At 38.4% G+C, this 25785-nt stretch overlaps 1 protein-coding gene and 1 pseudogene across 11 annotated transcripts in view; one reads left to right on the top strand and one right to left on the bottom strand.

The window, feature by feature from the left end:
- ERBIN (erbb2 interacting protein) overlaps positions 1 to 25785 on the top strand; it is a 124651-nt gene that overhangs the window by 22275 nt on the left and 76591 nt on the right. For 2 of the 11 annotated variants that reach the window (XM_053913151.2, XM_053913145.2), the window contains exon 2: positions 20834 to 20875. The exons of the other annotated variants lie outside the window; for them this stretch is intronic. The gene's annotated coding sequence lies outside the window, so the exon portion shown is untranslated. The remainder of the gene's footprint in view (positions 1 to 20833; positions 20876 to 25785) is intronic. 11 annotated transcript variants of the gene reach the window in all.
- Positions 8653 to 11938, bottom strand: LOC112321032 (dnaJ homolog subfamily A member 1 pseudogene; annotated as a pseudogene).

Raw genomic sequence — 25785 nt, 5'->3', positions numbered from 1 at the left:
CTTTCTTTCTTTCTTTCCTTTTCTTTTTTGTTGAAGATTTTATGTATGTATTTTTGGAGAGAGGAAAGGGAGGGAGGAAGGGAGAGGGAGAAACATCGATGTGAGGGAAACATTGATCACCCAAACTATGGACTGAACCCACAACCCAGGAATGGGCCCTGACTGGAAATTGAACCTGCAACCTTTGGCTTTGTGGGATGACACCCGACCAACTGAGCCACACCGCTCAGTGAAATTTTATTTTCTGATAATTGGTAGATTCACATACAGTTTTAAGGACTACTATAGTGATATCTCAGGTACTTTTTATCCATTTTCCGCTTGAGTCAACATCTTGCAGAATTATAATAATATACTATCACAAACTGGATATTGAAATTGATAGTCAAGATACAGAATATTCTGTTCCATCATCATAAGAATTCTTTGCCCTTTTATTACTACTATACCATCTCCCTTGCATATTTCCCCACTTCCCATTTTTGCCTTTTTAAAACTATAGATGGAATTATATAGTAAGTAACTTTTGGGATTGGCTTTCTAGTTAGCCTGATTTTCTGGAGATTCATCAAAATTACTACTTAGAGTAATAGTTCATTTATTTTTATTGCCAAGTGATATTTCACAGTATGGATATAACTATTTCATATTGAAGGACATCTAGGTTGTTTCCAGTTTTTGGGTATTATGAATAAAGCTGCTGTGAACATTCATTTACAGGTTTTTGTGTGAAGATAAGTTGTTTATTTCTGGGATTAATGTCTAAGTGTAATTTCTGAGTTGTACAGTTTAGTTTTGGAAACTGTCAGAGTGTTTTGTAGAGTGGCCATTTCACTTTGCATTTTCATAAGCAGTGATGAGAGATCCAGTTTTTCCTTAATCCTTACCAGCATTTAGTAGTGTTACTGTCTTTTTATTTTTTATTTTAGTCATTCTTGAGGTGCATAGTGATATCTTATATTTTACTTTGCATTTCCCTGCTGTCTAATGAATGCTGAACATCTTTTATCTGCTTATTTACCATCTGTATTTTCTCTTCAGTGCAGTGTTGTGTCTTTTGTTCATTTTCTAATTGATTTTTTTTTTTTACTGTTGGGTTTTGGGAGTTCTTTATATATTGTAGATACTGATTCTTTTTTGGATATATAGTTTGCAGTTATTTTCTTCCATTCTTTAGCTTGTCTTCATTCTTCTTCTTCTTTTTTTTTTTTTACTTTAAATAATTTTTTTGGCCCTGGCTGTTGTGGCTCATTGGTTTGAGTGCTGGCCTGCAAAGCAAGGGGTCGCTGGTTCAGTTCCCAGTCAGGGCACATGTCTGGGTTGCAGGCCAGGTCCCCAGGTAGGGGGTGTGTGAGAGGAATCCACACATTGATGTTTCTCTCCATCTCTTTCTCCTTCCCTTCCCCTCTCTTTGAAAATAAATAAATAAAACCTTAAATTTTTTTGTTTATTTTTCAGTTACATTTGACATACAATAATATATTAGTTTCGGGTGTATAGCCCAGTGATTAGACATTATATAAATTACTAAGTGATCATCCTGATAAATTACATACCCATCTGATATCATATGTACCATACTTTTCGGACCATAAGACACACCCAGGTTTTAGAGGAGGAAACTAGGGAAAAAATTTTGAAGTAAAAAATACAGTAAAATATTTAATAACATAAATAACATTTCACCAATGTAAATGTAAACAGAACTGAACAGCAGCATTAACAACCATTATTACTGACTTCAAGCTTTAAGTACCTGAAACTCCTCTAATCATCAGGGAACCCCCAAGAACTCCTTGTCACTACTGTCCACATTTATGAAGCTCAGTTCCTCAGAATCACTAGTATCACTGTCTTCACTCTGTTCATAGAGGATGTCATCTTCACAGCCGTCTAAGGCATTGCTGTTGCTGCATGTTTTGAAGGATCTCACAACGGTTTCATCCTTAACTGACTGCCATAAGGTTTTCACCCATCACAAACTTGGGTAATAGTAGGCCTCTTCATTCGTCCAGTTGGTGTCAGATCATGATTTCCAGCAGGCATCCATTTTTTCCACTCTTCTCTCATGAAAACTTTACATGGCTTGTTGATGGAAACATCCAAAGGTTGCAACTGGCTGGTAAGCCCCCCCAGGAATTACGGCTAGATGGGTTTTCTCTTCTTTAAATCTCTTTTTTGTGGCTTCAGTGGTATGTACCCTAAACTGATCAAGCACTAATAGAGCAGGTTTTTCCAGAAGCCCTCCAGGACATTTGGATCACACTTTTTCTATCTGTATCTTCATGCCATTTTCGTCCATCCATCCTTTGTCATAAACATGAACAATAACTCCTCTTGGGATTGCCTCTTTTGGCATTTTTTTTCTCTTGAAAATCAGCATCGATGGCAGTTCAGTGCCATCTGCACAGCAGGACAACACAACCATGAATGGGTTTAACCATGCCCTGAGGTTTTCACGGTTATGGTTTTGGCACCTTTCACATCAACAGTCTTGTTTGATGGAACATCAAAGGTTAACGGGACTTCATCCATGTTCCCAGTCTGGTTTATTTCAAATCCATTTTTCTTTCTTGCATCCAGTACAAATTTGTGAAAAGACACAATCTTGGATTCATACTCTATAGGCATTTTTTGTGCAATCCTAGTTTTGGTGCGCATAACAAGGCCACATCTCCTCATAAATCTGTGACACCATGATGGTGATCCAGTGAAGTCCTCAGTGCCTTTCTCTGCAGCAAGACGTTTGGCTTCATATGTGATCATTTTTGTAGATACTGAAAAGCCATTGTTCCTGTGACGTGTGATCCACTCTTTCATATCCACTTCTAACTGTGGCCATTTTGCAGCACGCCCACAAAAACACTGTTTCATTTTGTCCGTTTTTTTGCAGTTGATCCTCCTGTTTCCTCCATTCCCCTATCATGTTTTTGGTTGGAGGTGGCCCAAAGTGTCTCTCTGCTGCTCTGTTCCCATGTTCTTGGCGTACTTCACTACCTCCACTTTAAAGGGGATTTTATATGAAATTCTTTTCTGCTTTGACGTCCTTCCACAATTATGGTAGATTCCACAGGAGACTACGGTACACTATCACATCTTTCTACAACTAAATACAGTAATGACAGAACTATCAGTACTGTGTCCTTCATAGTTATGGGGGCACTGTAGCTGAGAACATCAGTGGATAATGTGCTGTTATGGGAGATCTGCTGCTGACACTGTTATGGGGGAGATCTGCTGGAGGGCCACAGGTTGTGCAACACTCTTTTATGGGGACAGCAGTTTTCCACAACCTGTGTCGCTCTGCAGCTGTTGCCAAATTATAGCTCCCATCATTTCAACCTGTCCAAGCAAGATGGGAGTTGTAGTTTTGCAACAGCTGCAGGGCCACATTGACAGGTCACCCTGCAGTGGAATTTGCCTATGTTAATGTGAATGGGGGACACACCAGTCACATGATGGAGGCATGTACGGGTGCCGCAGGCTTTCTTCTCCTAATGTACCTTCACCACCTGTACCCTCCTCCCTAGCACTATAGTATGCCGCAGCAGGGACTCCGCTCCTCCCTCCCTTGCTTTGCACTGCCGGGACACTCCCTCCTGCCTCCTATGACCCTGCTCCACCGCCACTCTCCGTCCCCCCCCCCCCCCCCCCCCGCAAGCAAGCCAAGTAAGCTACATTTGTACTATAAGATGCACTCCCATTTTCCTCCCAAATTTGGGAGGGAAAGTACATCTTACAGTCCAAAAAATATGGTAGTTATTACAAATTGACTGTATTTCCTATGTTGTACTTTACATTCCTGTGACTATTCTGTACCTACCAGTTTGTACTTCTTAATGCCTTCACCTTTTTCATGCTTTTTCAACCCCCTCCCTTCTGGCAAAATGTTCTCTGTATCTGAGTCTGTTTCTGTTCTGCTTGTTCATTTATTTTGCATTGTTTTCTTTTTCTTTTTTTAGATTCAGTTGATAAGTATTTATTACCATGTTGTTATTCATATTTTTTTCTCCTTAAAGGAGATCCTTTAACATTTCATATAATGCTGGTTTGGTGGTGATGAACTCCTTTAGCTTTTTCTTGTCTGGGAAGTTCTTTATGTGTCCTTCAATTCTAAATTACAGCTCTGCTTGGTGGAATAATCTTACTTGTAGGTCCTTGCTTATCATCACTTTGAGTATTTTTTGCCAGTCCCTTTTGGCCTTCAAAGTTTCTGTTGGGAAATCAGCTGAAAGGCTATTACTGACTGCTTTTCTCTTGCTGCTTTTAAGATTCTTTCCTTGTCTTTAACCTTTGGCATTTTAATTATGATGTGTCTTGGTGTGGGCCTTGTTTGGGAGACTCTGTGCTTCCTGGACTTGTATGTCTGTTTCCCTCACCAAGTTAGGGAAGTTTTCTGTTGTCATTTTTTCATACAGATTTTCAATTTCTTGCTCTCGTTTTTTGTCCTTTTGTCACCCCCATGATATGGAATGTAGGTACACTTGAAGTTGTCCCAGAAGCACCTTATACTATCCTCATTTTTTTTAGATTCTTTTTTCTTTTTGCTGTTCTGATTGGGTGTTTTCTGCTTCCTTATCTTCCAAATCTCTGATTTGATCCTCTGCTTCATCAACTCCACTGCTGATTCCTTGTTACATATTTTTTTATTTTAGTTAATGTATTCATTTCTGAGTGGTTCTTTTTTATGTTTCCTAGTTCCATTTTATGTTTCCTATTCCTTTGTTGGAGTTTTCACTAAGTTCATCTACTCTTCCTCAAAGTTCATTGAGCATCGTTATAACCAGTGTTTTGAACTCTGCACCTAGATTGCTTGTCTCAGGTTTGTTTAGTTCTTTTGCTGGAGTTTTGATCTGTTCTTTCCTTTGAGCCATGTTTCTTTGTCTCCTAAGTATTAGGTAGAGCTGCTTCATCTCCCAGGCTTGGTATAGTGGCCATATGTAGTAGGTGTCCTGGGCACTCCAGGTGTGCCCCACCACCACTGTGTGGGCTGTGTGCAACCTCCTGTTGTAGATGAACCTTCATCTTTTGGCATCTCAACAGGAGGGATTTATCCCAAGGCCTATGGGCTTCAAGGATTAACTGACCACCGTAGATAATCAGCTGTCTGGGCCCATTTCATGGAGCAGGAATTGCTTCAGTGGGGCTCTGGTGCCCACTGAGTCCATCTCTGGAATGTGTCGCTTGTGGAGGTGATTGTGTGGTGCTTCAACGTGGTCTGAAACTGTCCACCAAATGCACTGGCTGTGGGGCCTACAGGGAGGTGAAGGCCAAGGTTGGCTGTCACCTGTGTGCTGCCCATTGCCGTCCAGTATGAGCTACAAATTGGTCTTGCAGGTACCCAGGAGAGGCCATGATGTTGCCAAGGCTGGCTGCCAGTAGTGCCAGGCCTGGGACTACTTAGTGATATTGATAGGTATGGGCACACCGAGACCAGATGTTACTTGTTTGAAAGACTTTAGGAAAGTCTGAAGCATGAGCCAAGGCAGGCTCCTTTGTACAGAAAAGCCACTGGTAACAGTTGGGTGGGTGGGGTCTCAGGGAATCATCAGGGCAGGGCAAACAGTGATAGCCAGGTTGGTGGTGACTCAGATATGGCACCTGCCTGCTAGCTTTATAGGGAAGGGTTCGGAAAAGAAACAATGGCCTTTGCCAGCACTTCTGTCTGGGAGGAAGCTGTTCTTCTAGCTCTTGGTCTGATGCCAGACAGTTCAGTTCCTCCCTTATGTCCCTGGTGCCTTTCAGGGAGCTGCTGCCACAGTGCTGGAGCTCAGAGGGAGTGGGACCTTCAGAAGGAACTGCCTGGGACTTCAGAAGTCCTGTCTCACAAAGCCACAATTGTTGCTAGATTTTATAGCCAGGAGTTAGGGGACTTCTTGGCACAGGAACACTGGGCTGGGAGATCTGATGTAGGGCTGTGATCCTTTGCTACTAGTGCAGAGCAAGCGCAGATATCTCCATAGCCCAGATAATCTCTTCTGATTTTTATCCACCACACATGGGTGTGGGACCCACCCCTCCTACCAGTCTGGGTGTGTCTGCCTCTTTATATTCTTAGTTGTAAGACTTCTGTTCAGCTAGATTTCAGGTGGTTCTGAATGATGGTGGTTCTGTAGTTCATTTGTAATTTTGATGTGGTTGTGGGGAGTTTCTAGTATTGCATTTACCTATCCACCATCTTGACTGAAAGCCCCCTTTCATTCTTTTAACAGGACTTTTACAGAGCAAACATTTTTCATTTTATGAGGTCCAGTTTATCAGTCTTTCTTTTATGGGTTGTGCTCTTCTAGAATCTAAAGACACTTTGCTTAACCTTATATCCTGAAGTTTTCCTGAAAGTTTTAAAATTTTACATTTATTTTATTTTTTTTAATGGTTTGTAGTCAGTATATTAAGGACACATGCCATTTCAAGAATTGCTTAAATTCTAATACCCAGTTTTAAGCTTATGAACATGACTTTTAAATATCCAATTAAAGCTATTTATCATAATTTGCTATACAGTTATTTTGGAGCATAAGTTAAATGGTTTAAAGTAAGCCTGTAACATATCTAAAAAAATACCTTCCTATCTCATGCATGCAAACTACTTCTCTATGTAAAAATATCGTAATTCTTAACTTTGAAGTTAGCCTGCCTTGGAAGTCACTACTCTGAGGTCCAAAGAGAAGGGGAAAAAATGTAATCAAGGACTGATAGTTATATATATTTGGAAAAAGATGGCATGGCAGAAGGGAATGCAATTGTGTAAGTGCAAACCCTCAGGAAGCAGCTTATTATGATAAACTCTTTCTTTAGAAAGGTATCATTTCGGAGCGAGAACCAAGATGGCGGCGTAGGTAGACACACTGTGCCTCCTCACACAACCAGAACTGACAGAAAATCCAACGGCAAGGAAGTCCGACACCAAGGAGATAAAAAATAAACATTCATCCAGACCTGTAGGAGGGGCGGAGAGGACTCCAGTGGCCGTGGCGGGATCGAGACTGGCGGAGTGTGGGACCAACAGGGCAGGCAGTCTGACCACTAGCAGACCCTGCGGCCCCACATTTGTGCACAGATAAACCAGATGAACAGCAGGGAGCGAAGCAGACTGTGTAACCCAGGGCTCCAGCACAGGGAAATAAAGCCTCAAACCTCTGATTGAAAATGCCCGTGGGGATTGGGGCAGCAGCAGGAGAAACTCCCAGCCTCACAGGAGAGGTCGTTGGAGAGACCCACAGGGTGCACAAGCCCACCCGCTTCGGAACCAGCACCAGAGGGGCCCAATTTGATTGTGGGTAGTGGAGTGAAAGACTGAAGTTCGGTGGAGAGTGGAGCAAGCGCTATTGCCCCCTCTCGGCCCCTCCCCACATACAGCATCACAGCACAGCAACCAGTGTTACCCCACCCCTGTGAACAGCTAAGGCTCCGCCCCTTTAAGTAACAGGGGCACCAAGACAAAAAAAAAAAAAAAAAGGCCCAAATGACAGAACACTTCAAAGCTCCAGAAATAATTCAACTAAGCAGCGAACAGATAGCCAACCTATCAGATGCACAGTAATGCTGGTAATAAGGACGCTCACAGAATTGGTTGAATTTGGTCAAAAACTAGATGAAAAAATGAAGGCTATGCTAAGAGAGACAAAGGAAAATGTACAGGGAACCAATAGTGATGTGAAGGAAACTGGGACTCAAATCCACAGTGTGGACCAGAAGGAAGAAAGAAACATCCAACCAGAAAAGAATGAAGAAACAAGAATTTGGAAAAATGAGGAGAGGCTTAGGAACCTCCAGGACATCTTTAAACGTTCCAACATCCGAATTATAGGGATACCAGAAGGAGAAGAGCAAGAACAAAAAATTGAAAACTTATTTGAACAAATAATGAAGGAGAACTTCCCCAGTCTGGCAAAGGAAATAGACTTCTGGGAAGTCCAGGAAGCTCAGAGAGTCCCAAAGAAGCTGGACCCAAGGAGGAACACACCAAGGCACATCATAATTACATTACCCCAGATTAAGCAGAAGGAGAGAATCTTAGAAACAGCAAGAGAAAAGGAGACAGTTACCTACAAAGGAGTTCCCATAAGACTGTCAGCTGATTTCTCCAAAGAGACCTTACAGGCAAGAAGGGGCTGGCAAGAAGTATTCCAAGTCATGAAAGGCAAGGACCTACATCCAAGGTTGCTCTATGCAGCAAAGCTATCATTAAGAATGGAAGGGTAGATTAAGTGCTTCTCAGATAAGGTCAAGTTAGAGGAGTTCATCATCACCAAACCCTTATTATATGAAATGTTAAAGGGACTTACCTAAGAAAAAGAAGATCAAAAATAGGAACAGTAAAAATGACAGCAAACTCAATTATTAACAACCACACCCAAAACAAAAGCAAACTAAGGAAACAACTAGAACCAGGAACAGAACCACAGGAATGGAGATCACTTGGAGGGTTATCAACAGGGGAGTGGGAGGGGGAGAGTGGTGGGAAAGGTACAGAGAATAAGTAGCATAAATGATAGGTGGACAATAGACAGGAGGAGGGTAAGAATAGTGTAGGAAATGTAGAAGCCAAAGAACTTATAAGTATGACCCATGGACATGAACTATAGGGGGGGAATGTGGGAGGGAGGGGGTGGGCAGGATGGAGTGGAGTGAGGGGGCGGGAATGGGATAACTAATAGCATAATCAATATATTTTTTTAAAAAGTATCATTTCTGTCACTGATAGCACAGGCTAAATTAAATTATATGGCATGCCATCTTCAAATAACAGTTGAGGCAATAGAATAAATGGAGAGGTATCACCATGAATCCCACTTAATAAAACTATACAGACAAACATTTCTTTACAAATTAAGTTCTTTGATTGACAGTTAAATACAGAATTTTAACTTCATAACTTAGCTATTAAGGGTCATAGACCAAAGTTGGTACATACCCAGCATTTCTTTCTAGCTCTTCCATGTACATAACTGAAATAAACTACAAAGTATGTCCTAACAAATGCTAGGGTAAATTTTTTAAAAGTAGTTTTTAACTGTGAAAACACTGCAATAGTTGAATGTTGTAACAAAAACAATAGCAAGTAGTGAATATATTATTACAGTCCATTCAGTCATTCACTACTGCACATAAAATACCAGTAGTGAGTGTTATTCACTGGTCCTGTTAAGAGATCTGTCATTGAACACCACCCCTGAGATGATGTTCATCATCCTCGTATGCTGCTTCATTGTAATGGTGCCATCTTTCTCAATTTGGATCAAAGTCTACGAGCTCTACCTGGTCCATTATGTTAGTATCTTCTACTACTTTGCAGGTGGGAGTTTTTCTATCAAAGAGAGTTTGTTGGAGATAGAAAGCCATTCTGAGGAAAGTTTACCTTAAATTTGATGATCATATGCTGTAGGATAAATTGGCATGCCTTCATTTAGCAAACATCGATATCTCTGTATTTGCCAATATGACCTGGAGGATAGGTGGTAACGGTGGTTCAGTTGTCAAGAGGTAGCTATTGGCTTATGGAAGCCACAAAATGCTTCAACCAGCTGTATGTCCGTACACACGACAAAATGTACTCATCATCAAGTGAAAACAGCATGGTCCTTCTAATCTAAAACAATGACAATATCTCCTGGCTCCAGTCTCGGTTCTTGGTTTCCTTCACCATAGAATATTATCTACTGGCCATCTTTCATGCCTTTGTCTATATGAACTTCTAGAATCTTCTCTCAAACTATCTTTTATTGTAGCTTTTGCGTCAATCTTCAGGACTGATCCATTCCCCATGTCCCTAGTACTCCATGCACACAGACTGAATTTGCTGAACTGTTCCAGATCCTATCTGATGAATTCTTATTTGCATCCCAGTACCTCAGCAATTGGGATAGCATTCTACTGCTCCTTTCTTACCACCTTGGCCTTCACATTTTTCACAAATCACATTCTTTTGTTGAGTTGGATTTCTTGTTGCACCATTATAGAAATCCTCTAAGGTTACTGAGAGCTAATGCACAACATTTTTACTACTCCTTTCTCTCTGCATCCTTTCTCCTCCAAAAAATATATTAAAGATGTCCATGGGAGCCAGAACTGCTCCCTGCTCCACCTTCTTTAATTTCCTGTTTTCCTTTGTTTTGTAATTCCCTTTACTTTGCATCTTAGAGCACTTCGTAAACTTGAGGAATCTGTTTAAACTTCTCTCCTTCATTTGGATCTTATTAAGTGCTACTTCAAGGCCAGCTTCCTAGAGTGGCACTGGGGTTGACCCCCCAAAACAGTAATTGGTTTCTTTCACCATTTAAAAAAATATATTTTTAAAGATTTTATTTATTTTAGAGGGGTGGCGGGAAGGAGGGAGAAAGAGAGGGAGAGAATTCGATGTGCAAGAGAAACATGGGTCAGTTGCCTCTTGCATGCTCCCAGCTGGGGACCTGCCCCACAACCCAGGCATGTGCCCTCACTGGGAATCGAACTGGTGACCTTTTGATCTGCAGGCTGGCACTCAATCCACTAGCTACATGTAGCTTCTAAAACTAGGAGAATGGAATGTAGATACTGTTCTCCCAGTTTTAGAAGCTACATGTAGCAACAGCATTTATGCATCTACCTTGTGCTAAGAACTGTTCTAAACTGAGGGGAGAGGACAAAGAACAAATATATGAAGTCCTCCTTCATTTTTCTAGTCTGTAAGTAGCACTACCTTTATTCTGGTGAAGGAAGAAACAGAGGCATTCTTTTGTCAGGAACCAGTGTGTTATTCAGCCTCTTTAATTATGTAGTTAGTTTGCTGTGCAGTGTTCTACCTTGTTTTGTTTTGTTTTGTGTTGGAGATCTTTTGAAATGGTACTTCAAGGCTATACTTTTTTTCTTAATTGTTCTTTTATTCTTTCCCCATATGATAGAATTACTTACATAAGATCCCTGTATGTACAATTTGACTATTTTGACTATAATTTTCATGTTTCTTAAAAATAAGATTTGAGGTGACATTTTTTTGTTTTTATTTGTTTTTCTTACTTATTTTAATAGGATGTGAATACCGTAGCTAATAAAAGTAGGAAATCAGATCCAAAGAAAGGAATGAGAAACTGTAACTTTTAAGTAATTTAGCATCGTTGCTGTGATAGAACATCAGATTTAGCTAAGCTTCTATGAGCAAAGATTCTCATTACCCTAAATAAAGAAACATCACAAGTTCTTTAGAGTAGGCAAAAGACTTTTCTAGCATTTAAATTCTAAGTGATTTCCAAAATGTGAATTCCCTTATGTGAGAGCTACTGAGTAATGAATGGACAGTGTTGTTGACAACACTTTAACATCACATATTCTATGGTTCTAAGGGTCTTTTTCATAATTTTTTTTTTGGTAATAAAAATAAAATGGTATAAAATATAAAAACTTAGTGAAGATGGATTATGTATGACAGTAGGCTAATGTGCTTCCAAATAATAGATATTTTTTTTGTAGTGTAACTTGATTTAAAATAGACATGGATGGATGTAGTATTTTCAGTACTCCTTTAACCATCATTGTTCTAGTTTGAACTTTTTCTACCTGGGTAAAAGACTATTTTCAGGATTTTGTTTTCTAATGGAAGAATGCCATATTAGAAATCATTTTTGCTTATTGACGCTCTGGAAATCAGTTGAGGAAATGGTATGTTTATTATTGCATTAAGAAAGTTGAGGAGTATTTATGTCTGATTAAAAGTCTCGTTTTTCTCTACAGGAGTACTTGTTATTATAAGCTTTGTAGTTTCCTCAAGAGGCATGTTTAGATCTCCTATCACCTTGATGTAAAAGCTTGACTTGGACCACTAAAAACACCAAAGAATATGATACAGATGATTTTAGTTTGAGATTTTCAAGATTTCCATTCTTGGAATAAACATTCACATGTCTGCTATTAATAAAGTGAACCACAAATGATACTTTATGTCCTCACAGCATCCTTATTAGCGAGGCAGTCAGTAAATAGGTGACTGAATGATATGCTTTAAAAATAAAAGGTAATGTTTGATTATTAGAGGGAAATTAAATTTTTGTTTTTCTTCTAGTCGTCTTCATATATGACTCTATTTTACTTAAAAAGTAAGTGGGTCTTTAGCCCTAAGGGATGTTTAGAATGACTTAATAGAATTGAAATATTATACCTAAAATAGTAATGTGAATCCCACTAAAAATGTATCTTTTAATAAATAATACTTTCATCATGTGGTGATATTCTTAAGCTTTACTTAGGAGTGTTAATAAGCTTTTATTTTTTTGATAATAACTGTTTTTTAAAAATATATGTTACTGATTATGCTATTACAGTTACCCCATTTTTTCTCCCCTTTATCCCCCTCTGCCTTGCATCCTCCCTCCCCCCAGCATTCCCCCCACTTAGTTCATGTCCATGGGTCATACATATAAGTTCTTTGGCTTCTCTATTTCCTATACTGTTCTTAACATCCCCCTGTCTATTTTGTACCTACTGTGTATGCTTCCTATTCCTTGTACCGTTTCCCCCATTATCCCCCCTCCCTCTCCCCACCGATAACCCTCCATGTGATCTCCATTTCTGTGAGTTTGTTCCTGTTCTAGTTGTTTGCTTAGCTTGTTTTGTTTTTAGGTTTGGTTGTTGATAGTTGTGACTTTGTTGTCATTTTACTGTTTTAGTTTTTGGTGTTCTTCTTTTTCTAAGTCCCTTTAACATTTCATATAATAAGGGCTTGGTGATGATGAACTCCCTGAACTTGACCTTATCTGGGAAGCACTTTATCTGCCCTTGCATTCTAAATGATAGCTTTGCTGGATAGAGTAATCTTGGATGTAGGTCCTTTTCATGAATTTGAATGCTTCCTTCCAGCCCCTTCTTGCCTGTAAGGTTTCTTTTGAGAAATCAGCTGATAGTCTTACGGGAACTCCTTTGTAGGTAACTGTCTCCTTTTCTCTTGCTGCTTTTAAGATTCTCTCTTTCTCTTTAATCTTGGGTAATGTAATTATTATGTGCCTTGGTGTGTGCTTCTTGGGTCCAACTTCTTGGGGACTCTCTGGGCTTCCTGAACTTCCTGCAAGTCTATATCCTTTGCCAGATAGGGGAAGTTCTCCTTCACATTTTTTTCCAAGTAAGTTTTCCATTTCTTGCTCTTCCTTGTGGCACCCCTGTGGTTTGGGTGTTGGAACGTTTAAAGTTGTCCCAGGGGTTCTTAAGCCTCTCCTCAGTTTTTTGAAATCTTGTTTTTTCATTCTATTCTGGTTGAATGTTTATTTCTTCCTTCTGGTCCAAACCCTTGATTCGAGTCCCTGTTTCCTTCCCTTCACTGTTGGTTCCCTGTACATTTCTCTTCATTTCACTTTGTATAGCCTTCACTTTTTCTCCATTTTGGGACCATACTCATACAATTCTGTGAGCACCCTGATTACCAGTGTTTTGAACTCTGCATCTGATAGGTTGTCTATCTCTTCATGCCTTAGTTCTATTTTTGGAGCTTTTATTTGTTCTTTCATTTGGGCCATATTTTTTTGTCTGAGCACACCTGTTACGTTGTAAGGGGCAGAGGGTTAGATATTCACCAGAGTGGGGCTATCCAGGTTGCTGTGTTGTGGCGCTGTATGTGGGGGAGAGGTCCAAGAGGGAACAGTGCCTCTTGCTTGGCTCTCTGCTGACTTTCAGTCACTTCCCCCACTACTCACAAGCAAATTGGGCCCTTCTGGTGCTGATTCCCAAGTGGGTAGGTCTCTCTTTAGGACCCCGTGGGTCTCTCCAACGAACTCTCCTCTGAGGCTGTGAGTTTCTCCTGCCTCCTCAACCCCCACAGATTTTTACACTCAGAGGTTTTGAGGCTTTATTTCCCAGGGCTGGAACCTTAGGTTGCATGGTCTGTCTTGCTCCCCAGTTGGTCTTCCCAGTTATCCAAATAATTAAGCTTTTAAAATCTTTCTATAACATAATGTCAAGAGTGGTCTGATTTTCTTTGCAAGGTTTGTAATGTTTATAATCATACCCAGGCTAAGTTAACCCCAAAGCAAACACACTAGCTTCACAGGAAAATGAGGATTTCAAACCGTTCTCTCTTGTGGTATTTTGTTTGTTTTGTTTTGCCGATACCTGCTTTTTTTCTGTTCTTTGCTCATGGCTCCTTCTCAATAGCTTCTCTTCTCTTAAACTTAGGAAAATATACTTATAATTAAATTCATGTTAAGAAATTAGAGCCTTGTCTTCACTAGCTGAATTTGCATTTTAATAGAGGTTTTTGGAGAGGATCCAAAATAAATAAATAATGGTAGAATTTGAAGCACTGTGGCACAGTGTCCATAATTCTCAAATCAGGTTATGCTTTTCAACAGGTTTGGCTCAGCTTCTAGGGTAGTATATACACTGCATAAAAAAACATAATATTGGTGTCAACTGGTGTCCTGGTGTGTTTTTTTTACATTTATTTTTCAATTGAGCTATAATTCACATATCGTAGAAGTCACTTGTTTCTTTAAAGTATACAGTTTGGTAAATTTTAGTGCATTTACAGCATTCTGCAACCATCATCACTAATTCCAAAAACATTTATTACCCCACCCCCTTGCCTTAGAAACCTATTATCTATTAGCAGCCACTCCTGTTTCCCCCTACCCCTAGACCCTAGCAACCACTAATCTACTTTCTGTTTCTATTAATTTGCCTATTTGGAATGTTTCATAAAATTGGAATCATAAGATATTTGGTCTTTTGTGTCTGGCTTCTTTACCATAGTATAATGTTTCCAAACTTCAATCATGTCATATCATGTATCTCAGTAGTTTCTGTCTTTTTATAGCTGAATGATATTCTATTGTATGGATAGACAACATTTTATTTATCTAATCATTAATTTATAAATATTAGATTGTTTTTACTTTTTGAACTCCATGGTTAATTCTGCTGTGAAGCAGTAGTTGCAAAACTATCTGAAAGCATGTGTTTTCAATCCTCTTGGTTATATACCTAGGAGTAGAATTGGTAGGTCATATGGTAATAATGTTTAACTTTTTGGAGGAGCTGCCAAACTATTTTCCAAAAGTGACTGTATGACTTTACATTTCCATCTGTAATATATAAGGGTTCCAGTTTCTCCACACCTTTCCTGACACTTGTTACTGCCTGTCTTTTTCATTAGAGCCATTGCTAGTTGGTGTAAAATTTTACCATTGTTGTTTCGATTCATACTTTCCTAATGACTAATGATGTTGAGCATCTTTTCATGTGCTTAATTAGCCACTAATATATTTTTTGGAAACATCTATTCACATTTTTTGCCCATTTTTAAGTTCTGTTATTTGTCTTTTTATAGTTAAGTTGTAGGAGTTCTTTATATGATTTAAAAATATTTTCTTTTATTCTTTGGAGTTTTTTTCACTTGGTAGATAGGACTGCTATTCTTTTTAATTTTAATGGGAATATCTCTAGTATTTCTTCAATTTTCTTGAATCTGATGCTGTTTGTAGGTTTTTTTACTGAGGAAATACCTTGTTTTTAGTTTACTAAGATTTTTGTCTGGAATGTTATATTCCCTTTTGGCAGTGTCAAGAAGATTCATTTACTTCCACCCCTTCATCTGTTTGTGTAATGTATTGTTAATAGATTTTTTTCATGTTTATTCATCTTGGCATCCTGGAATTTATTGTCCTTAGTCATTTGTATTATTACTACAGTATTTGAGTTTCTGCTATGTAATTTAGGATTTTTGAAGTATTCTTGAAGATGAATAGTATGTGGATATTTATGTTAATTTTGATAGGTGTTGGTATCAGAGTTATATTGAGTTTATGTCATGAATTGGGAACATAATGAGTCCTGAACTTTGTGGTTAAATTCCATTTCTTGAAAGTTCACAAGTTGTTAGTGTCCTTTAGAGAAGTAATTTATGGACAAACATGTAAATTTCATCCATGATTTTCTACTTCTTGAGACAGCTTTGTAATTTATACTTTTATAGAAAATCATCAAAATCTAAAATATATTACTGTATATTTGAACTTAGTAATTTAAAAAATACACCTTTTTGTTTTGCAGTATGTGCTAAAGGTCTGTGTTTAGTCTAAAATACATAAATGTTTTTTATTTGTGCTATTAAATTCCCATTCTGATTCCTACTAGTGTGTTTTGTATCATTAGACTTTCTGGGAAATTTTTGTTCTTAGTGCTTATATTCTGTTACTCCCACCCAAAACAGAAGCAACTCTTGGAATCATTCATCATTTTAACTTTTTCTCATTTCTAAATCATGACTTAGTGCTCTTTCCTTTAAATCCCTCCACTAAATGGAGATATTCTGGCTCGCCTCCGATTTTAACCCTAGGTGCAGTAACAGTGCCATGAGGGCCCAGAGTCGCTTCAGGCTGATCTTCCTAGTGAAAGTGAGCCCCAGTGATTTCTCTGTTAGGGGAGGTTGGCTAGACTGGGAAACAAGCATTGACTAGTAGTTAATGTCCATAGAGGCAGTTCCTAATCCGTAGGAGACAGAGCAGATGGATAACAGCAGCTCACTTCTTATCCTGTAGGCAGATAGTTCTGAGAGGCGACCTGTGTGCTTCTCTGAAGGTTTAAGTAGAATGAATCCCAGTTGTTCTTAGGGATGATATTGTTAATGTACATTCCTTATTTTGACTTTCTCTCCAGCTCTGTCATGCTCTTCCTATACCCTCAGGGTCAGTTCCTAGACAGAAGACCTCCACTCAAGTGCTTAATCACTGCCTTTGCTTTTGGGAGATCCCAAACTGAGACAATTGTCATTAGAGTACTTATTATTTAAAGAATTGATTATGGCCCTGGCCTGGTAGCTTGGTTGGTTGGAGCATCATCCTCAATATGCCAAGATTGTAGGTTCAATCCCTTGTCAGGACACATACAAGAATCAACCAATGAATGCATAAATAAGTGGGACAACAAACTGATGTCTCTCTACTTCTCTCTTTTCCCCCCTCCTCCCCTTTCCATCCCCTTTCCTTTCCCTCTCTAAAATCAGTCAGTTAAAAAAAAAATAGTTGATAGTATTCAGGACTTGAAACTGAATATCACCAAGGACATGATAGATAAGAGGGATAAGATCTGTGTTCTCTGTCATTTTAATGTGTTAAGAGGTTGACATAAAGTAGAGCAGCTAGCAAGAGACTGAGGTGTGATCAGTGGTGTAAGAGCAAAGTTAGGAGAACATGTGGTCTTGGAAGCTAAGTGAATAAAATGTATAAAGTAGTGGGGAGCAAGTCAAGGGAGATGTGAACTTAGAATTGTCTATTGGATTTGGCGATATATAGGCTAATGATGGCCTAGGAAAAACAGTGTCCATTGAGGTGATGGAGACAAAAGTGTGATTGGAGTGACTTTAAGAAAATTGATGGAATAATTGAAGGCAGTATGTGCTATATAGACAGCTTGTTTGGAATTTTTCTGTAAAAGGGAGCAGAGAAACGGATTGGTAGCTGGAGAGATGTCTTCAGGAGAGGTCCTTTTTAAGATGGGAGGAAAAATACACTTACTTGTTATAGCATATTGCTGTCAGTGTTCAAAATCAGTTGTCCCTTAGAGTAGTTTAGAGAACTGGGATTCTCCTTGGTTTACTTGACCATCATGTTCTGCTCCTAGCGAGGCTCACTCGATCATGCTTAAAAAGTTTAAGGAGGAAGAGAAATTGTTACAAGTCATCAGCAGATACTGTGGAGATTGGGAGTTATTCTGGCGTAGAGATGAATATGGGGACGTAAAGAGAAATATGAGAATACACACAAGAAAGTTAATCCTGCCACAGGATTGTGTGTTATGGGAGAAAGTTTAGAATCCAGTTAAGACTTTTCGAGAAAGATATTTCTAGGTTTGAAATAATGCCAAGATTGAATTTTCCTACCATATTAAGCATTTGGGAATGTACATTCGTGTTACATATTGCCACAAATGTCACCTTGCACAGCTTTTATTGACCTATTGTTAAACAGAACCAACTGTATATTAGAAATTTACACAGATTTCAGTATTCCTTTTCTGCCTCATTGTACATTCCTTAAGTTTGGTTGTGAACCATACTGAGCTGCTTTCTTTCCTCATTCTCCCTCTGCTTCCTCTGATTATAGAATGATCTAATGATGGGCTTTCATAGTTAAGTGAACTAATTCTGTGTGAGATGTTTGCATTTCTACTCTTATTTCTAATAGTGGGATGAAAGATTTTTTTTCTATAAAAATAATTAGGTCCACTTACTGCACAAATTACATCATTCCTCTTAAACTGAGATGGAGAATTCTGAAGAATTTTCTTCTACCTTGAGCAATTTTCCTTCACAGTGGAGTGAGTCCACAGTGTGGATATCTTTCAATGGAGTATATTTTGTATAAATAGAACAGTTTCATCTACACTGGAAATCTCTTGATACTTCTGTTTTTATTTAGAATAATGGAGGACACAAAAAAACATTTGGCTCTCTGGTAAGAATAAGAAAAAACGGGAATGAAGAAAAATTACGCTTTAGAAAATAGAGCTAGTAATCAGTGAAATCAGGCCTTAGTAAACTGAACTCCTTGATCATGAACCTCTCATAGGTGAGTCAAGTTTGTGGCAGTTTCGCTACCTGGGGGCATGTGCCTGGTATCAGTATTAAGATGAAGTAGGACTTGCCTTAAATGGAAAGACTGTGGGATCAGGACAAATCATTCCATTTTTGAATGACAATGGAGGCTTTTGGGAAGGGATGGGAATCTGACCAGCCTCAAGGCAAAATCAAATCCTTATGCCTGATTCCATCCATTTTGAATTTTGCTGAGAAGTAGCAGTAGAGGAGGGAATTGAAAAACCTAGAAAAATGTTTAGTTTTGCAAATTTTAATGTTTCTTGAATTGTGGAACCCTGCTAGAATTGAATCTAAAGGCAAATTGAAGCAAAAATATCTGAAACTGCAGTCGAAATTATCCCTACCTCAAATTTTGACGAGATGAAAATGGTGGCTGTCCCAGCTCAAATTGACTTTACTAGGAATCTGAATTATCAGTCATTCATCTTACTCAAGAAGAGCATAGACTCTCTGGAAAATCAGGAAAACTTAACAAAATAATACTGTAGTTAATTCTCAACTTTGATCTTACAAACAGCATGTAGAATACTATGTATGAAAAATAATGAAACATACAAAGAAACAGGAAAATATATTGCATAATTAAGAGAAAACAGTAGCAAAAGCTGACCCAATTAGGAGACAAGGATTTTAAAGCAATTTTACAGGATAATATGTGAGTGTTTGGGTATTTTAGGAGAGTAATGGAAACTGAAGAAGAATGAAATACAGATTCTAGAACTGAAAAATGCATTATCTTGAATCTCTTCAAATGGGATTAACAGCAAATGTTTAATAAGGAACAGAGTGCAGGAAATGATAAATGTGTGTGTTACAATGAAAGTCTGCTTTTTAGTTTTTAAACTTATATAAATGACAGTTGATGGTGTAAAGTAAAGAAACATCATGGGATTTATAATATGTAGAAGTAAAATGTATGACAATAGCATGAAGTATGGGGGAGAGTAAATTTAAGTATAAATTATACTCTTACATTTCTTAGATCACTCATGAAGTGGTATAATACTTGAGGGTAGACTGTGATGAGTTAAGAATGCACACTGTATTTCTAGAGCAGTCCTCCAAAAAGTATAGCTAAAGGCCATGAAATGAGATAGTATGAAAAAATTAACTTTACTGGAAGGCAGGAAAAAAGAAGGAACAAAAAACAAATAGAAAATAAATAGTAATATAATAGACTTAAATTAAGCAAAACCAACAATTGTATTAAATATAAACAGACTAAGCACAACATCAAAACATAAAAATTGTCAAACTGGGTGAAAGAGCAAGACCCTACTGCATGCTTCATACAAATAGGCACTTTAATTATGAAGACAAATTTGGTTAAAAGTAATAGATGGAAAAAGAAATTCTATGTCAGCACTAAAAGAAAGCTCCCATGGCTGTAGTGATACCAGGCAAGACAAAGATTATTAGCAGAAAAAAAGAACATCTTATAATGATAAAAAGGATTCATTTATCATGAGATATGAGTCCTAAATATATATTCACTTTATAACAGAACTTCAAGATAATGAAAGGAGAAATAGACATATCCACACCTGTGGTTAGAGGTTTCAATACTTCAGTAATTAGTAGGAAAGGAATACCATAAATTGATAAGGATATATAAGACTTGAACATCACTATCAACCAGCTTAACCTAATTGACATTTATAGAACATTGTATCCAAGAGATGCAGTATGTGACATTCAAGTGCTCAGTGAATACTCAACAAGATAGATGGTATTGGGGCTGTCAAAAAGCTTCAACATATTACAAAGGCTTAAAATCATAATACTATGTTCTTATGCTATAATGGAATTAAATTAGAAATCAGTAACAAAATGAGGATTAGTAGATTCCCAAATATTTTGAAATTAAGATGATTCTGAATAATTCATGGGTTAAAGAATCAAATGGGAAATTAGAAAGCATTTTCAAGAACTTCAACAAAATCTTTCAAAAAAAACTTCAACAAAAAAGACAACATATCAAAATTCATGAAATGCAGCTCAGAGAATTTATAGCTTTAAATTTTCAAGAAAAAAGTATTCAAATCAATTATTTAAGCTTCACCCTGTGAATCAGAAAGACAATTAAATCCAAAATAAATGAAGGGCAGAAAATAGAGAAAAGTGAAATCAATAAAATGGGAAATACAATAAAATGAACATGTTGCGAAGCTTCTTCTTTGAAAAAGTCAATGCAGTTGATAAACTTAGGAAGATTGATGGCTTAAAACAATAGCAATTTATATTTCTGTTAAATTTGTGATTGATCTTTCATCCCAGGCTTCCTTATGGAATCATGTTCTAAAGCATCATTCCAAGAAGGTAGGGTTGGAAGTGATACATTTTCTTGATGCGTAAGTACTGTTATTTATGCCACCTTGATTTATAAACAAGTCACAGATCAGTCCAAATTCAAGGAATGGGGAAATAGATTGGATATTTTGATCTTTGGTGGTATAAAACATTGTGACCGTGTTTCTTAATTTACAGTGATTAAATCAGAAATAGTGAAAGGTCTGAAATTTTACTCTATTTACAAGCTAACGTGTTAACTGGCCAGAAAACGTAAGACTTCTATATCATTGACAAAGAATTTATTACTCACTACAAAAGACCATCCAGAGCATTATCTACTGTCAATTACCTAAGCTTAAATCTTCACAGGGTGACACAGTGGAAGTGCTCAAGCAGTAATGTGCAGGAGAGGAACACCAAATTAGGAAACTCTGATGTTACAGAGTGCCACTGGTGACCTGTGTGTCCTTTCCTGTGGAGAGCACAGGAGAGAAACCCTATTTTTACTCAAATGTCAGCATAGCTCTGGAAGAAGGTCTCAGTGTCAATAGCATTATTATTTTGGAATGTCTACTTATTATAAATGTCTTAAATTTATTATAAAATGACATTACTCAGGGGACCTAGACCAACCAGAAATGTGAGATGTTAATGGAGAATTGTTTTCTAATGTAGTGTATCCTCTTCCACAATAATTTGCATTCCTCCTATATACACAGTTTGATCACTCGCTTTTCCAAAAGTCTTATCCCATTAAAGTGTCAGGCTTGAAGTTCATTATCTTATTTAAATGAGGTCCAAGTACAGATTAGGCTATGGCGTTTGTAATTAGAGAAATGCAAAACAAAAATACAATGAGATACTTATATGCATGCACTATAATGGTTAAAATTGAGAAAGACTGAGAATATCAAGGTATTAGTGAAGAATGTAATGAACTCTGGGAATCTTAAATATTAAAATCACTTAAAAAATGAAAGTAAACATAATTAGAGACTATTAATTACCCACCAATTTCCCTTCCACATATAGCTCATAAGAACCAAAGCCTGCATTCTCGTAACACTTTTACGCAAATGTACTTTTTAAATTATATTTTATTGATTATGTGACAGTTGTCCCAATTTTTCCTCCTTTGTCCCCCTCCACCCAGCACTCCCACTACCTCCACTGATCCTTCCTCCTTTGTTCTTGTCCATGGGTCATGCACATATGTTCTTTGGCAACTCCATTTCCTATACTGGCTCTATACATTTCCTGTACATCCCCCTGCCTATTCTGAAACTACCACTTTGTCGTCTTAATCCCTTCACCTTTTCCCCCATACCCCCCTCCCACTGGCCACCATCACAATGTACTCCATATCTATGATTCTGTTTCTGTTTGCTTAGTTTGGTTTTTAGATTCAATTGTTGATTGTTATGCATTTATTGCCATTTTAATGTTTATAGTTTTGATCGTCTTCTTCAGTAAGTCCCTTTTACATTTTATATAATATTGGTTTGGTGATGATGAACTCCTTTAGTTTTTTCTTGTCTGGGAAGCTCTTTATCTGCCCTTCGATTCTAAGTGATAGCTTTGCCTGGGTAGAGCAATCTTGGCTGTAGACCCCTGCTTTTCATGACTTGGAGTATTTCTTGCCAATCCCTTCTAGCCTGCAAAGTTTATTTTGAGAAATCAGCTGACAGTCTATAGGATCTCCCCTGTAGGTAACTAACTGCTTTTCTCTTGCTGCTATTAAGATTCTCTCTTTATCTTTAACCTTTGGCATTTTAATTATGATGAGTCTTGGAGCGGGCCCCTTTGCATCCATCTTGTTTGGGAGACTCTGTACTTCTGAACTTGCGTGTCTATTTCCTTCACCCAATTAGAGTTTTTTTTCATTATTTTTTCAAATAGATCGCCAATTTTTTGCTATTTCTCTTCTCCAGGCACCCCCTGAGGCAAATGTTATAACACTTAAAATTGTCTCGGAGGCTGCTTATACTATCCTCATTGTTTTTGGATTCTTTTTTCTTGTTCTGATTGGTTGTTTTTGCTTCCTTATGTTCCAAATCATTGATTTGATTCTTGGCTTCATCCACTCAACTGTTGTTTCCTGTAAATTATTTCACTTAGTGTCTCTTTCATTTCTGCCTGAATCTTTTTTGTGCTGTTGAGATCCTCACTAAGTTTCTTGAGCATCCTTATAACCAGTGTTTTGAACTCTGCATCTGATACATTGCTTGTTTCCATTTTGTTTAGCTCTTTCTCTAGAGTTTTGATCTGTTCTTTCATTTAGGCCATATTTCTTTGTCTCCTCATTTTGGCAGCCTCCCTGTGTATGTTTCTATGTATAGGTAAAGCTGCTTTGACTCCCTGTCTTGGTAGCATGGTCTAATATAGTAGGTGTCCTGCAGGGTCCAGTGGCATAGCCTCCCCTATCACCCAAGCTGAGTACTAGAGGTGCACCCTTTGTGTGGGCTGAGTACTCCTCCTCTTATAGTTGAATCTTGATTGCTGTTGGCAGGTCAATGGGAGGGATTTACCCAGGTCAGATAGCTGATAGGACTGGCTGAGACCACTCGTCACCAACCACTTACCTCTGTGGCTTATGGAGGTGGTTGGGCAGTAGTGCAGCTGTCACCTAGGTGCTGAGGCTCTGGGCTTTCCTTGGTAGTACAGGCCAGGGTCAGCCACTCTCTGTGTACTGTCTGGGGTCACTTGGCATAAGCTATAAAGCAATCTGCAGATGGCTGCTGTGGGAGGTATAGGGCTGGGCTCATCTGTTGCTTGAGCATATTTTGGAAGGTCTGAAGCCTGTGCATAGCCCAGCCATTCATATGGAAAAGCCACTGTTACCAGCTTGGGTGGAACCGGAAGTTAGGTGGGGGTGGAGCTTTCAGTAATCAGCAGGGCAGCACCAAGTGTTGGAGCCAGGTTGATGGAATCTCAGATATGGTGCCTCTGCATTTGTGTTTGTGTGTGGTTGGGCTCAAAAAAGGAACAGTGGCTGCTGTCTGCAATTCTGCCCTGGAGGAAGTTGTTTCCCAGCTCTGGCCCTGATGCTTGATACTTCAGTTCTTCCTGTATTTCACTGGTGCCCTTCAAGGTGCTGCTCTGGTGCTGGACCTCAGAGGGAGTAAGCCTGAGTAAGTCCTTGTGCAGGAGGCCCTCCATTAGGAGACACCTGAGAATCCTGTAGCTTCTGCTGACCCAACCCCCACTGGTCTCAACAGCCAGAGGTTAGGGGGATTTATCTTCCTGGCATTGGAACCCTGGGATGGGTGGTCTGCTGAGGGGCTGGGATTCCATGCTGCCAAGGTATCCCTCTGATTTATATCCACCAGATGTGGGTGTGGAACCAGCCCATTCTGCATTCCCCACCCCTCCTACCTTTCTTGGTGCATGTGGTTTCTTCAATTCCTTAAGTTGTTAGACTTCCATACAGTTCAATTTTCTGATGGTTCAGAGTCATAGTTCTGTAGTTTAGCTGTAATTTTGCTGTGGTTGTGTGAGTTGGCGAGCTGCATTTACCTACACCTGCATCTTGACCAGAAGTCCCCCCTCTTAGAGTACTGGGGCATTAACTGGAAGTAGTACATGGGAACTTTCTGGGATGATGAAAAGAGTTTGTATCTGAATTGCTATTGCTTACATGGGTGTATGTATTGGCCAATCTATATTCTTAAGGATCTGTCCATTTCATTATGTAAATGATACGCAGAATTGAAATTGCTGCAAATATGGGAACTCCTTAGTAACTTCGGTATTTATGTCTACTACTTATGTGACAGTAAGATTTTTTACACGTTTATATATGAAAGTTAGATTAGCAGGGCTGATATTGAAGACACTCAGGTTTCTATTGGATTAGAATCAGGCCAGTAGTCTATGTTAATCTTAAAGCTGTAAGTGTGAAACTGTTTTCTTTCACCATCTGCCTTTCATTAGATATAGCACATTTTATACATTTAGTTGTTGATTTGTCCTTCATAATCAAATGCTCTTATACAGCATTTACAATTTTTTAATTACATAAGTTTCTTACCTTCCTATTCTTATTCCTTTTCATACCACAATTCTCATTGTTTACTTTCCATGTACTTACTACTAATGGGTTAATAATGTCCATAAAGTTCCTCAGAACTAAGCGCAGGTATTAATACAGATTAGCAAAACATTGTGATAACCATGTTTAAATTAGAATGATCTTATACAACCACTAAATACTCTCTAATAACTGGGTATGCCTAAGGACCTTTGTTGTGCATTTTAACTTCTGAACCCATTTTGAAAGATTGCTCCAACATAAGATTTCTCTTAAACTTAGCCAAGTATAATTTGTGGTCTCTTTAGATCAATAGGGAAATGTACTATTTTTTAAAACTCTTTACAGCAGCAGTGTTCAACCAGGGTGCCACAAGAATTTTTAAAATATGCAATACCTGACTATTTACTCAGGGGCACTGACCTCTTTTCCCTTAGATTGTCAAATTAAAAAATGAGCCCTGGCTGGTGTGGCTCAGTGGATTGAGTGCTGGCCTGGGAACCAAAGGGTCACTGGTTTAATTCCCAGACAGGGCACTTGCCTGAGTTGCTAGCCAGGCTCCAAGTAGGGGTCGCAGGAGACATAACCACATATTGATGTTTCTCTCCCTCTCTTTCTCTCTCCCTTCCCCTCTCTCTAAAAATTAATAAATAAATCTTTAAAATAAATGATAACAACCAACACAACAACAGCTGTATGGTGTGAATGAACAAAATTATACCTATTTTTGTTGTATTGGTAAAAAATACATATTTTTGGTGTGCTACAGAATTTTAGTATTTAGTTTGTGTGTGCCATGACATGAAAAAGGTTGAAAATCATTGCTCTACAGTGATTTTCCTTTTTAATTGTTATAGTAATTTCCGAACTGAGAGTTTGCCAAAAGAATAGTAGAAGATGAGGGAGA

This window comes from Desmodus rotundus, chromosome 1 (genome assembly GCF_022682495.2).
Source record: "Desmodus rotundus isolate HL8 chromosome 1, HLdesRot8A.1, whole genome shotgun sequence".
Classification (NCBI taxonomy): Eukaryota; Metazoa; Chordata; class Mammalia; order Chiroptera; family Phyllostomidae; genus Desmodus; species Desmodus rotundus.
This window is presented reverse-complemented; position numbering and strand designations above follow the sequence as displayed.